This window comes from Zingiber officinale, chromosome 4A (assembly GCF_018446385.1).
Source record: "Zingiber officinale cultivar Zhangliang chromosome 4A, Zo_v1.1, whole genome shotgun sequence".
Taxonomy (NCBI): domain Eukaryota; kingdom Viridiplantae; phylum Streptophyta; class Magnoliopsida; order Zingiberales; family Zingiberaceae; genus Zingiber; species Zingiber officinale.
Genome location: NC_055992.1, coordinates 20,187,674 through 20,202,934, shown reverse-complemented (window position 1 = coordinate 20,202,934; position 15,261 = coordinate 20,187,674).

Sequence of the window (15,261 nt, the reverse complement as noted above, 5' to 3'; positions counted from 1 at the left end):
AAATCATATGCTGAGATGTCATATCTTCAAACATTCTCTTTCTATTGAAGGTCCAATTACCGATAAAAGTATTTTAAAAAAATCACACGACTCTCAAAAAATGGTTAAAAAAAGGAAAAAGAAAACATAGAATAATGTGTTATATAAGTAGAGAAAATAAAAAAACTAAGACTCATGTCTAGTCAGTCGTTCATACCTCCTTCGACTAGACTTGAAGGGGAGGCTAGTGATATGGGTTAGGATGGAGCAGCCTGGCAAATGAAGTAAAGGTCATGACCGAGAAAGATAGAAAGGATATATAGCCAAGTGAAGGCCGGGCGAGCACCCATGTGCTTACATGCACTCGATCGGACAAAGCCCGACCAAGCGTAAAGGTATTTACCTTTATATATAGTTTTTAGTATATTATTGGCCGACCGAAGGCCGAGCAAGCACCAGTGTGCGTATATGCGCTCGGCAGGACAAAACCCGACCGAGGGTAAAGATATTTAGCTTTATAGAAGCTTTTAGTATATTATCGGCCCAGTGAAGGCCGAGCGAGCATCAGTATATGTATATGTGCTCAGTCGGGAAAAGTCCGATCGAGAGTAAAGGTACTTAGCCTTATATATAGTTTTTAGTATATTACCGGCTAAGTGAAGGCCAAACAAGCATCAGTGTACGTATATGTGCTCGGCCGAGCAAAGCCCGACCGAGCGTAAATCACTTAGGCTTATATATAGTTTTTAATATATTACCGACCGAGTGAAGGCCAAACGAGCATCAGTGTATGTATATGTTCTTGGCCGGGCAAAGCCTGACCGAGCGTAAAGGTACTTAGCCTTATATATAGTTTTTAGTATATTACCAGCCGAGTGAAGGCCAAGTGAGCATCAGTGTACGTATATGTGCTCGGACGGGCAAAGCCCGATCAAGTGTAAAGGTACTTAGCCTTATATATAGCTTTTAGTAAATTAATGGATGAGTGAAGGCCGAGCGAGCATCAATATACGTATATGTACTCGACCAAGCAAAGCCCGTCAGAGAGTAAAGACACTTACCCTTATATATAGTTTTTAGTATATTATTGGCCGAGTAAAGGCCGAGCAAGCATCAATGTACGTATATGTGCTCGGCCGGGCAAAGCCTGACCTAGCATAAAGGCACTTAGCCCTATAAATAGCTTTTAGTATATTACCGGTCGATTGATGGTCGAGTGAGCATTAGTATGCATATATGCGCTCGGCCGGGCAAAGTTCGATCGAGTGTAAAGGTACTTAGCCTTATGTATAACTTTTAGTATATTACTGGCCGATTGAAAGCCGAGCGAGCACGAGTGTGTACATATATGCTCGGCCAGGCAAAGCCTGACCGAGCATAAGGGTGTTCAGCCTTATAAAACTTATAGATATTCTCGGACAAAATATGCTTAACAAGAAGTATTCTTAATATATATACGATCGGCTTAAATGACCGATCGAGATATGCTTAATAGGATGTGTTCTCAATATATATATATATGACCGACTGAGACATGCTTAGCAAAAGTATATAAGTATGACAACCTGGTAAATTTGGTAGGAAATATCTTCTAGAAGCTTCTTCAGTTATAATGATGTGTTCTTATGCATACCTCATCATAAATATGAGTCACAAACGACAAAAGAGGTACATCTGGGGTAAAAAAAGATTCCTTAAAGGATTATTGCATGAAACTTAGAAGATGACTTCATCTCCTAACAAACGCTAACAAACCGAGGACCACTTCATGATTACGAAGGTTACATGAGGTAGTATAAAAGGGGGGGGGGTCCTCTCCGTTGGCAAGGTAAGCAAGTTTTAGCATCTAAACTCTATTTCAAAGTATTTCAGTTACTGTTTTTCTTCTTCTTCTTCCACCTTTGAGAGAGAAACTAACTTAAGTGTCGGAGGGCCTAGCCTGGGATCCCCACCCTGGTCTTAGGTCACTAACGCTTTGTTGGCTCATCTCATTGTGAATAGGATTGTTGAGGAGCTCTTCCGGATTTTCAGGAGTTCGTCTTCATCAGAAATTATCGTTTGCTGGAGTCAGCACACCACCTCGCAGATTTCAGATGGGATCAATATAAATTAAACAAAACACCTTTTTCGACTTTTCAAACTAAATTAAGACACACTTGTTTAATAGTAAACTAATAAATAAGAAAGAAAGTAGAGGCAGATTTTTTACTTGGTTTGCAATCAGAAGATTGCTAGTCCAAGACATTAAAAACTCACTATCAAATATCCTTCTGACTGAGAAGCCTCTTACAATAGTTAAAACACTAGATCACAAAGTAGAACAGAAGAGAAGATTGTTTACAAGTATTGTATTGACTACTAAGATCATGGCTATATTTATAGTCTTGCTCCGAGCACCTATAAGAGTTCCAGGCGCTTGGGTGTGGATACAATTCTATCCACGGCGTAACGGATGGAAACAGCTCAATCTAGATAAATTTCTCTGGTTCGGGCGCCTAGAACAACTTCGCGTGCCTAGACCACCTTCGCACAGGGGAGCCTCGCTAAGGTACCTTGGTTGGACCAGACTGGTCCGGGCGCCCGGAGTAGCTCTATGTAACACCCACGAAATTATAAGATAGGTATATGAATATTATTTTCCTTAGAGCATAGAAATAAGAGAAAAAGGAAAATGAAAAAAAAACAAAAGAAAATCTAGAATAAGAAGAGGTGAGGTGAAGGATTGAACCTTGAACCTCCCACACTTGATGGAGATAAATTTAGGAATGATAACCATTAGGATAAGGAGAAAGGATTGGATAGGAAGGAATGAAAAATTTAGTTAAAGGAGAAAAGAAAACAAAGCAAAAAGAACAAGAGAAAACCAAGTTTCTTATAGGGCTTAGGAAACTTAGAACCTAACTCAACTATGCTCATGTTATTCCTTGATATATTTGTTATGAAAGTTGTTTAAGGTTCTCATGCTTTTAGGACACTTGAACCTAAGTTTTTAGCCCTATAACATTCGGCCACTACATGATTTAGGGCTTAGGAAACTTAGAACCTAACTCAACTATGCTCATGTTATTCCTTGATATAATTGTTATGAAAGTTGTTTAAGGTTCTCATGCTTTTAGGACACTTGAACCTAAATTTTAAGCCCTATAATATTCGGCCATTACATGATGAAGGACTTAGGAAACTTAGAACCTAACTCAACCATGCTCATGTTATTCCTTGAAACGTTTGCTATGAAAGTTGTTTAGGGTTCACAAGCTTGAATGATAGTTTTTAACCCAATGTATGCTTGATAAGGTTCGGCCATGATAAGTTGTAAGTTTAAGTAACCTAGAACTCTACCCAAACTTGCTCATGATAGTTCTTATGGTATAAGAAGTGATGCTTACTTAGGGTTCACATGTTGGGATGAAGTTTTACCAAAAACCCAACCTATAGGGTTCGACCACTAAAAGACATTAGGGTTAGAGATCGAATTATGTTTTCCATATATCTTATATGCCATGACTTTGAGATTTCTATGCTTCTATGTTTAATTATGCACACTTATGATCTATACATGATGGAAACCCTTATGCTATGGTGTGTGTTATTTATGATGAAGCTATGTGCAAATTTATCCATGATATATGTGATGAGCTGTGTGCCCAAATTTATGCATGAAATATATGATGTGCTGTGTTCCCAATTTATGCATAAAATATATGATGTGCTGTGTGCCCAAATCTTTACATACCATTATGATGAGCTGTGTGCCCAAAAGTCTATATGGTATGATATGATAAGTGACACGATGTACAAGAAAAGATAAGAACCATGATATGTAAAAACATGTTATTTTACTTTATGTATGGCTTGTACCAAGGGTGGGCTCCATAAGTGCCCCGGGGTTGATGGACTAAGAAACGGGCCTCGTTAGGGATGGACTCCTAAGTGCCCCTAGGTCGATGGACTAAGAAACGGGCCTAGTATGTATGCCTTGTAGGGTTCAAGACTTGCTACCTTGGACCTACATAGGACGCGCGCATTTATGTATGTGGTACAAGCCGGGGCCCTAATCATGATAAGATTATGTTTAAGTATGTATATTGTAAGTTTTCAAAGGACATATCACATATGTTTTTATGATGCATGTTTATGAACTCACCTTGCATATACCTTATGATTATGCCATGATATTTATGATGATGTTATGATATGTCAGGGTGCAATTGATGATTATGTTATGTTATGCCATGATACCTTACGCTTATGTTATGATATGCCATGATATGCTGCATGATATAATGAATTTCCTCCATGTGTTATGTCTTGTGATTTTTGATATGTTATACGGTTTTGTGAGTAGGAAAGGAACTTACTGAGCCATGAGTGCTCACAGCTTACTTTCTTGTACCACAGATAAAGGCAAGGAATGGATGAACTAGGGGAGCAGCAGGAGGGGCTAGAAGGATGTGTGTGGTAGTGTTGGCTAAAGGAGAAAGACCTGCTTTTGTTAATAATAACTATGCCTAGTTATGTTACTGCTTTACGACTCCATGACATTTAATTTTGTGTTTGGGCATTATGACTTAAAAATCATGTTAAGTATGCTATGTGGTGTTATATGTCCAGGTGATTAGTCATGTTGATTTTAAAGAAAAGAAAAGTATTTAATTTCATTAAATAAGACTTCCACTGTAGCAAGTAGGTATGTATATATGTTATGTGTAAGTAACCCCCGTCGCCTTAGCAGGAGGGGCGGGGCGTTACAGTTTGGTATCAGAGCGAGGTTTAGCCAATTCACTACACACATGTCAAGCCTCCATCCTGCCGCTCCAAGTAAGAATCTATATGCTAAATTTAATTTATTGCTGGTTGTTTTATGATGCTTTAATATTATTCATGTTTATTTATGTTCGTTATTTAGTTTAGGTATGCATGATGGTAGGATAGGAATAGTACTAACCTTTTTGGCAACCGAATAGGAATAACGATAATTCATTGTTAATTAATGAAGATAAGCATGGCTAGGAGACGTACTACCCGAGCAGACGAGACACCGACTCCACCAGATCTGACCCAGGTAGTCACCGATCTCTAGTGTCAGATCACGGAGCAACAACAGCTGATCACTACGCTAATGGGTCAACAAGGAACTCCTACCACTCCACCAGTAAATCAGAATGCGGTGCCCGTCGTACCAATAGTTGCACCAGTACCACCGGTAGCCCCTGCCCCAGTAGCTCGACAAGAAACCTACTTGATATAGTGGTTGAGGCTGAAGCCGGAAAACTTCTCGGGTACTTGCGAGCCATGGGATGCCCAGGCCTGGTTCAAGACAGTAGAAAGCATAGTGGAACTACTGGACTGACCCGAATCAGAGAAGATCTAGTGCGTATCTTTCTGCTTTTCCGGAGACGTGAGAATGTGGTGGTAAAGAGTGAAAACAAAGAGACAGGTTAATCTGATGAACTGGATGGACTTCGAGACAGAGTTCTTCGAGGAGTTCTTCCATATGCAAGTGACGAACCGATACTATGACGAGTTCACCGAGTTTCGGCAAGGTGACCTATCAGTAAACGAAGCAGTAAAATGCTTCAACCGTTTGGCACGCCTATGTCCAGAATTGGTTCGCACAGAAAGAGAAAGGGTCAGACTGATGTTAAAAATGCTTCGACACGAAATAGCACTGAACGTGGCCGGCGGAGTTAATAGACCTCAGACTACAGAGGAATTGGTCAGCAGTGCCCTCATCACAGAACATTATCAGAATGTAATGAACAGAAATAAGAGTCAGGTCTGAACAGAAGGACAGAAATCCTCAAGTAATAAGACAAGCTGGAAAGGGACCTCCACTGGAAAAAGGAAACAATGGGACAATTCAAAAGGTGGCTCAGTGAATAAGCAACCGAAGTACCCCCAGTGCACTATTTGCGAAAAGCTGCATTCCGGAGTATGTCATAAGGGTACCAGAAGGTGCTATAGTTACGGAGGAGAAGGACATCTTGCCAGAGACTGCACCAACCGGTCCCAGGCACCACCCCAGCAGAACAACCAAAATAGGAATACCCCCTCACAACTACATCAAATGCAAACTGCTATTGAAGGAACACTGATCAGCCAAGGGAGATTGGAAGCTCCACCAACTACAACGAACGCCAGGGTTTTCTCGCTTACTAAGGAGGATATGGAAAACGCCTCTACTATCGTCACAGGTCAGTTACCTACTTTTAGTCAATATACCAAAGCTATATCTGATGCTAAAGGCGAACCAATGTTCGAAATTATTGGGAAACCGAGAGATATTACTAGTCAATGGATCGAAAATATGTCTGGGCAGCTCTCTACTATGACCATAGCACCCACATTATTCGATAATCTATTAGAGAAACAAACCAGTGACCAAAGTCTCCAAAGGATTAAACAAGAAACCCTAGAAGGAAAGAATGACGGATTCCGGATCGCGGACAATGGAATATTATACCTCAGGGATCGATTATGTATTCTCAAGGATTCTGAGTTACGAAGAAGGATACTAGAGGAAGCTCATTCAACACCCTACGCAATGCACCCAGGGTCCACCAAAATGTACCAAGATTTGAAAAAGAAATTTTGGTGGTCCGGTATGAAAAGAGATGTGGCTCAGTATATCAGTACTTGCCTAACCTGTCAGAGGGTTAAAGCAGAACATCAGAGACCGGGAGGATTACTGCAGCCTGTCCAAATTCCAGAATGAAAATGGGAAGATATCTCTATAGATTTTATAGCAGGGTTACCCAAGACAACAAACGGCTATGACGCCATATGGGTAATTGTGGATAGATTAACTAAATCCGCCCATTTTCTAGCAATCAAAATGACTTATTCGATTGAGCAACTGACTCAATTATATGTCAAGGGAATTGTTAGACTACATGGGATCCCGAAGACCATTCTTTCAGACAGAGATGGTCGTTTCGTTTCACATTTCTGGGAATGCATTCAGAAGACTCTCGGTACGAAGCTATTGTTCAGTACTGCCTTTCACCCTCAGACCGATGGACAAACAGAAAGGGTTAATCAAGTGCTAGAAGATATGTTACGGGCATGCGCATTGGACTTCAAGGGAAGCTGGAGCCGATATTTATGCCTGGCGAAATTTGCCTACAACAATAGTTACCAGGCTACTATTGGGATGGCACCTTACGAGGCTCTGTACGGGAGGAAATGTAGATCCCCTATATGTTGGTACGAAGGCGGCGAAAAGAAGGAGATGGGATTCCAGACCGAGTTCATCGATAACACCACTCAGGCTATACAGAACATCCGCCAACGAATAGAAACCGCTCAGAGTCGACAAAAGAATTACACGGATAAGTGACGAAGGCCATTGGAATTCAGTGTCGGAGACTCGGTATTTCTCAAGGTAGCTCCTATGAAAGGGGTAATGAGGTTTGGTAAGAAGGGAAAGCTAAGCCCACGTTATGTGGGACCATACCGAGTTCTGAAAAGAATCGGCAAAGTAGCTTATGAAATAGAGCTGCCTCAAGAGATGTCAGCCATCCACAACGTGTTTCACGTCTCGATGCTAAAGAAATGCATTCCGAGCACGGATCAAGTAATCGAACCACGGGCAGTACAAGTGCAAGAGGACCTAACTTACGAGAGCCGACCAATTCAGATATTGGATCGAGATGTCAAAAGATTAAGGAACAAGGAAGTACCCTTAGTAAATGTTCTATGGCAAAACCAACGATACGAAGAAGCCACGTGGGAACGAGAAGATGATATGAGACAGAAGTATCCATCGCTATTCTAAGTTCGAGGACGAACTTTTTATGAGGTATGGGGTACTGTAACACCCACAAAATTATACGATAGGTATATGAATATTATTTTCCTTAGAGCATAAAAATAAGAGAAAAAGGAAAATGAAAAAAAAAACAAAAGAAAATCTAGAATAAGAAGAGGTGAGGTGAAGGATTGAACCTTGAACCTCCCACACATGATGGAGATAAATTTAGGAATGATAACCATTAGGATAAGGAGAAAGGATTGGATAGGAAGGAATGAAAAATTTAGTTAAAGGAGAAAAGAAAACAAAGCAAAAAGAACAAGAGAAAACCAAGTTTCTTACCTTCTTTTCCCTCTTGGTTAAGAAAAGGGAGCAAGCAAAATAGGGATTGTCTACTCCCCTCCCTCTCTCTATTTTCGTGGGAATTAAAGGAGTGAGGGAAAAGAGGAGTTGGGGGAATGAATGGGGACATGTCTCATTGGCAAAGGGATAAATAGGGTTAGAGAAGAAAAACAAAGGATTTAATTCATTTTCTTCTTCCTCCTTCTCCCTTCTTCATTCTCACCGAACCAAGAAACCCCTTTCCTCTCCTCAAACCAATTTCTAAGTTAAGTTCTTCTCCAAGAAAGCTAATTTCCGAGAAGGAGACTTCAAGTTCTAGCCCTTACAAGCAAAGGAAACAAGAGGAGGTACAAGAAGAAGAAGCTTCCACCTTCCTTATCACTAGAACACTTTTCTCTCTAAGGAAAACCACAAGCGAAAGGATGTAAGTTCCCCTCACCTGTGGTACAATAGCTCTTATTTTTCTATGTAGATTCGGTCACATAAAAAGATAAGAAAACATCATGAAGAAATTCTAACCAAGATAAGACAAAGGAAGGACCTAGAGAATGAAAGGACCTAAAATTAATATGCTTGATATCTCTCTTGTAGCATGTATTTTATGGTAAGGATTTATCTATGTTAAAATGTTTGGTAAAACATAGATTCATGAGTATTCGGCCATGGTAGAACTAAGGGCCTAGGAGAGCTTTAATTTAAAACTAAGTATGCCAAGATCTCCTTAAGAGAAGATATGAAACTATTATGATATGCCCATGATTATATGTTAAGTTAAACTCTATTTCATGTCCATGAAGGTTCGGTTAGGTTGGATTTTTAAAGCCTAGGAGAATTTAAAGAAAATCTAAGATGCTCATGATCTCCTTGATGAAATGTTAGGTAGCTAATCTAATGTGCTTATGTTTATTGTTGTATGGAAATTAAATTCATGCCCTATAACATTCGGCCACTACATGATTTAGGGCTTAGGAAACTTAGAACCTAACTCAACTATGCTCATGTTATTCCTTGATATATTTGTTATGAAAGTTGTTTAAGGTTCTCATGCTTTTAGGACACTTGAACCTAAGTTTTTAGCCCTATAACATTCGGCCACTACATGATTTAGGGCTTAGGAAACTTAGAACCTAACTCAACTATGCTCATGTTATTCCTTGATATAATTGTTATGAAAGTTGTTTAAGGTTCTCATGCTTTTAGGACACTTGAACCTAAATTTTAAGCCCTATAATATTCGGCCATTACATGATGAAGGACTTAGGAAACTTAGAACCTAACTCAACCATGCTCATGTTATTCCTTGAAACGTTTGCTATGAAAGTTGTTTAGGGTTCACAAGCTTGAATGATAGTTTTTAACCCAATGTATGCTTGATAAGGTTCGGCCATGATAAGTTGTAAGTTTAAGTAACCTAAAACTCTACCCAAACTTGCTCATGATAGTTCTTATGGTATAAGAAGTGATGCTTACTTAGGGTTCACATGTTGGGATGAAGTTTTACCAAAAACCCAACCTATAGGGTTCGGCCACTAAAAGACATTAGGGTTAGAGATCGAATTATATTTTCCATGTATCTTATATGCCATGACTTTGAGATTTCTATGCTTCTATGTTTAATTATGCACACTTATGATCTATACATGATGGAAACCCTTATGCTATGGTGTGTATTATTTATGATGAAGCTATGTGCAAATTTATCCATGATATATGTGATGAGCTGTGTGCCCAAATTTATGCATGAAATATATGATGTGCTGTGTTCCCAATTTATGCATAAAATATATTGTTGGTGCAATTTCCAGTAGGTCAAGGTTAACCTAGTTGACCAAGCGTAAACCTTGGTCACGGTTTCGATGTTTGACAATACAAGAAGACATGTAGACATGGACAATGCAGGTGCAGTTATCCATGCGGAGAGATACTGGTCAGGGTCTGATCAGGTTGGATGAAGAAGAGTCAAGTAGGTCAAGGTTGACCGGATACTTGACTGGGAAGTCCCAACTGGGATGTTAGGTAGTTCGGAAAGTCCTGGTGAGTGAAGCCAGGCAGTTCGGAAAGTCCTGGTGAGTGAAGCCAGGCAGTCGGGAAATCCTGGTGAGTGAAGCCAGGTGAAAATCCTAGTGAGTGAAGCTAGGTGAAAGTGAAAGTCCTGGTGAGTGAAGCCAGGCAGTTGGAGAAAGTCCTGGTGAGTGAAGCTAGGCGCTTGGGAAAGACCTGGTCAGTGAAGCCAGGCAGGGGATCGGAAAGACCTAGTGAGTGAAGCTAGGCAGTTTGGAAGTCCTGGTGAGTGAAGCCAGGCAGGGGATCGGAAAGACCTAGTGAGTGAAGCTAGGTAGTTTGGAAGTCCTGGTGAGTGAAGCCAGGCAAGGGAAATCCAGATGGGTCAAGGTTGACCAGACATCTGGTGAAAAGTCCAAGCAGGGAGCTTGGCACGGGAAAAGTCCAAGTATGGAGACTTGGCACGGAGAAGACCAAGATGGAGACTTGGCACGAAAAGTCGGAGAGGGCTCGGTAGCTCATTCTCCGGACTGTGGTCAGAGAGGGCTTGGTAGCTCGTTCTCCGGACTGTGGTCAGAGAGGGCTCGGTAGCTCGTTCTCTGGACCGGACGAAGTCGGAGAGGGCTCGGTAGCTCGTTCTCCGGACTGTGGTCAGAGAGGGCTCGGTAGCTCGTTCTCTGGACCGGACGAAGTCGGAGAGGGCTCGGTAGCTCGTTCTCAGGACCAAGTAGGGTTTAGGGCTGGGAGCTCTAAACCTGGATCGGTCTGGTGACCGATCCAGTGATACGCTGGGTTATCTGATCGGTCTGGTGACCGATCAGTAACTAAACAGATGCATTCTGTTGCTTATCTGATCGGTCACAAGACTGATCAATGATCGATCAGAAGGAGATGATCAGAAGGAGGGAAAGGGCCTGATCGGTCATGGGACCGATCAGGGAAGGACCTGATCGGTCCATGACCGATCAGGGAAGGGCCTGATCGGTCTTGTGACCGATCTGGACCCTTGTGGACCGATCAGGATGAAGCCTGATCGGTCCACATCCTAGCCGTTGCTACACAACGGCTAGTTTCTTCTGTGTCTTCTTCGCAGGTTATAAAAGGAGTTCGAGGGCCTGTACAGTATAGCTTGCTTCTTCTTCTTCTTGCTGAGCTCTCGCTGCCGAAGCTTCGGGTGAGCTTCCTGCTAGTTTTCTAGCTGAGCTTGGATCCGAGAAGTTGCTGCTTCATCAGGATTCCAGTCGGCAACGAGAAGGCAAGCAAAGGGTTTTACATTTCGATTGTTCTTGTTTGCTTTCTCTACTGTTGTACTCCTTATTGCTGTTGCAAAGAGATTGTGGCGAGGTTTCTCCACCCACAAGGAGTATTTATTAGCCGGTTCTCCGGGGACTCATCCACCGACGGATTGATAGGGCTCGTCCACCTTACGGACACGCCGAGGAGTAGGAGTTTATCTCCGAACCTCGTTACATCGACGAGTTTGAGGTTTGCTATTCTCCGTTGTCGTTTCTATTGTTTATTTCCGCTGCGCTAACCTTTATTTGTAGAAAGAAACGAACGATTTGGGGCGGCTATTCACAGCCCCCTCTCTAGCCGCGACCATCGATCCTAACAAGTGGTATCAGAGCGAGGTCGCTCTTCGTTGGATCAACACCCGGGGGAGCACGAGCTAGAGAATGGAGTTATTTGGAGAAGATGTCACAATTCCACCCTTCTACGATCGCGACGACTTCGCTTTTTGGAAGGTAAGGATGAAGTACTTTCTTATGACTAACCTAGTTCATTGGAGTTGTGTGCAAGTAGGGTTTACCCATCCGGTGGATAAAGACGGAAAAACCTTAGAGAAGAAAAAGTGGACGAAGGAGCAAATCCACCAATCCACAATCAACGATGAGGTAACAAAAATTCTTGAATTTTCATTACCTAATGACATTTTGTGTAAGGTAGGTGGATATAACAATGCCAAGGAGTTGTGGAACAACTTGGCCAAGCTCCATGAGGGAAGCTCCATTTCAAGTCATGAAGAGGAGTCAAGTGAGCCAAGTAGCTCACATCATGGAGGAGAGGAATTAGAAGTTGAGGGCTACTCAACATCTAAGGAAGAAGAGGAGGAGAGTTCTTCTTCAAGAATGGAGCAAGAGGAAGAAGCTACTACCTCCGGAAGGGATGAAGAAGAAAGTCTTCATCCATCCTCAACCCTAGGTAACTCAAGCATTTCAATTTCAAATAAATTACACATAATGTGCTTTGAGTGTAGGGAGTATGGACAATACAAGAGTAAGTGTCCAAGGAGGGTTAGGAAGACTCCACCGGCGCCAAAGATCAAGGAAGCCGGAGTCCCGATACGCAAGAGCAAGGAGCACGTGGTGTGCTTCCAATGCAAGCGAAGGGGACATTATCGGAGCCAATGTCCGAGGGGGAGGCAACCTCACAAGGACAAGAAGACGAGCACATCGATAGGGGGAGCTAAGGCAAACCCTAAGGTAATCTCTAAGGCACATTATTGCAATAATAATAAGACACATGCTAGTAGCCTTATTGCTATTGTTAATAATGGTAAGCATGATAACATTAGAAATCGATACACATGCTTAGGTGCCAAACATGTGAGCCTAGATAAGGATAACACTAGGAAAGCCAACCCTAGAATTAACCCATCTAAGGCTAAGGAAAACCTAGGTAGGAATCCCAAATCAACTAGACACATGCCTAGGAATGCCTCAAAGAAAAATGACAAATCAAGTCTTGAGGTATTAAAGAAGGAAAATCAAGTCTTGAGGTCAAGACTTGACATGTTAGAAAAGACCCTTAAAAATTTGGAAAAGTCAAATATAGGGTCTAGGGGTCAAAAACCCAAGTCCAAGGACAAGAAAGGTTTGGGTCACAAACCTAAGTCCCAAGTGGTCAAGCCCACTTATCATAATGTTCCATTCGATTATGGAACAAAATCTAGGGCTAGGAAGACCATCACCAAGGTCACAAGGGGAGTCACCCATAGAGTGGATCTTGATGAGTCCCAAATGACCAAGGCTTTAAAGCCTAGGAGGGTCATTAGGAGGGTTGCTAGGGAAGTCATCCCTAGTGAATATTTAGTGAACCCAATGAGCTCCAATAGGTATTGGGTTCCTAGGAGCGTGATTTCATCACGCTAGATGAGTTAGGGTGTGCCAACCTTACTTGAATAGGTAGTTAACCTAATCATGGCAAAAGGTGACACTTTAGGATTTTTCAAGGTGTGATCAAGCCTTGAAAATGAAATGAAAAATTATTCCTAAGGTGATTAGAATGTGCCAATCAAATTTGAGGAGTTTTCTAGAGTTAATCTAGTTGGCACATAGTGATCTAAAAATCCTTGGTATATGATTTTAGGTCTATTACACTTAGGAATATAGAACCTATGGCAAAATGATCAAAATCATCAAAAATGGCAACTAAGGCTAGAGTTAGGTATTTTCTATACCTTTACATGTTATTTGCCATATATTGCTTGCCATATGCCATGTCATGACATCATATTTATTTTATGATCATTTAAAATGTCATGATAATGCTTAGGTTAGTTTAAATGTCGTGCTTTATTTAAGTTTCACACTTTATGCCATGACATCATGACATTATCACATGTTTCATTTATGATATTATTTTATGCCATGTCATCATCTCTTGCATGTATGATCAATTAATTTGATTTAAGGACAAGAACACAATTTGATATGGAGATCAAATTGTTGTTTAGAAAATGCATGAGAACTTAGCCTAAGATGACCTAAACTCATATCTCACATCAAAATTGACTTGGATGTGTTTGATACACCTTAGATGTGTGTGAGATATTAGGATCATGAGTTAGGATCAAGGTGCATAGCTCTTGTATCTAGATGAGCCTAATTCGAAATTGGGGATCATAGGGAAAGCTTGTGTACAAGTCATGTACATTTAGCCCTAAGATTGTGGTCCCAAATTAAATGGTTTAAAATCATTTCAAAATTAATTTGAAAAACCTTGATGAAGCTTTTCTAGTGATAGCATTCATCATTGAGCAAGTTGATACAAAGTTGAGTTATACTTTGAGCTATTTCAAAGACTTTTGAACTTTGTATCAAGATTTGAAAATGGAAGTTATTTTCATAGAAAACTATTTTTCCTTGATAGTATATGTTATGAGGAATGTATCCTCAAAATTTTATAATTTTTAGAATTTTCTGAAATTTTCTAGGAGTCTCTGAATTTCGTGGAGAGAAATCAGAACTTATCAGACCTTTATCAGGTTTGTGGACCGATCAGAAGGGTTTCTGATCGGTCCAGGGGAGCCTGGATCGGTCACTGGACCGAACCAGAGGGAGCCTGATCGGTCTGGTGACCGATCAGGGCGTGCCAATGCTGTTTTTTTGACTGTTTGTCTGAAATTGTAGCTATGAAATTGGTGTTTTAGGTTTCTAAAGGTTTGGAACTCTCCAAGACGTTGTTAGTGCAATGGTCAAGGGGGAGTTGACCTTTAGGGGGAGTTTTACCTATTACTCAAGGGGATTTGACTTTTAGGGGGAGTTTTTACTCATTGAAATTTTTGAGGATGAGTGATATGGGATTATCACTAAGTTGATTATTGACATTAGTATCAAGGGGGAAATTAAGGGTTTCAATGAAAGGTATGAGACTTTCATTAGGAAGAAACTCTTGACCTTGATTCACTCTTTTTGATGTTTGTCAAAAAGGGGGAGAATGGAGAATGTCTAGAGAATGTTCAAGGAAGAACATTGGTGTTAGTGGGAGAGTTTGTTGATCACAACGAGTGAATTTATGAACAATGATAACTTACTCTTCAGGGGGAGAGTTTGTTGATGTGTGCCAATAGGGGGAGAATGAAGAGTTTAAGTTAGGCCTTCATTATCTAAGAAGGAGGTTGCCCTCTTAGAAGGAGAATGTAAGGTTGTAACTTATGCTTCATTACCTAGTGGCATGAAGAAAGTTGAGGCTATTGGATTAGCCTAACTTAAAGGTATTGTCAAACATCAAAAAGGGGGAGATTGTTGGTGCAATTTCCAGTAGGTCAAGGTTGACCTAGTTGACCAAGCGTAAACCTTGGTCACGGTTTCGATGTTTGACAATACAAGAAGACATGTAGACATGGACAATGCAGGTGCAGTTGTCCATGCGGAGAGATACTGGTCAGGGTCTGATCAGGTTGG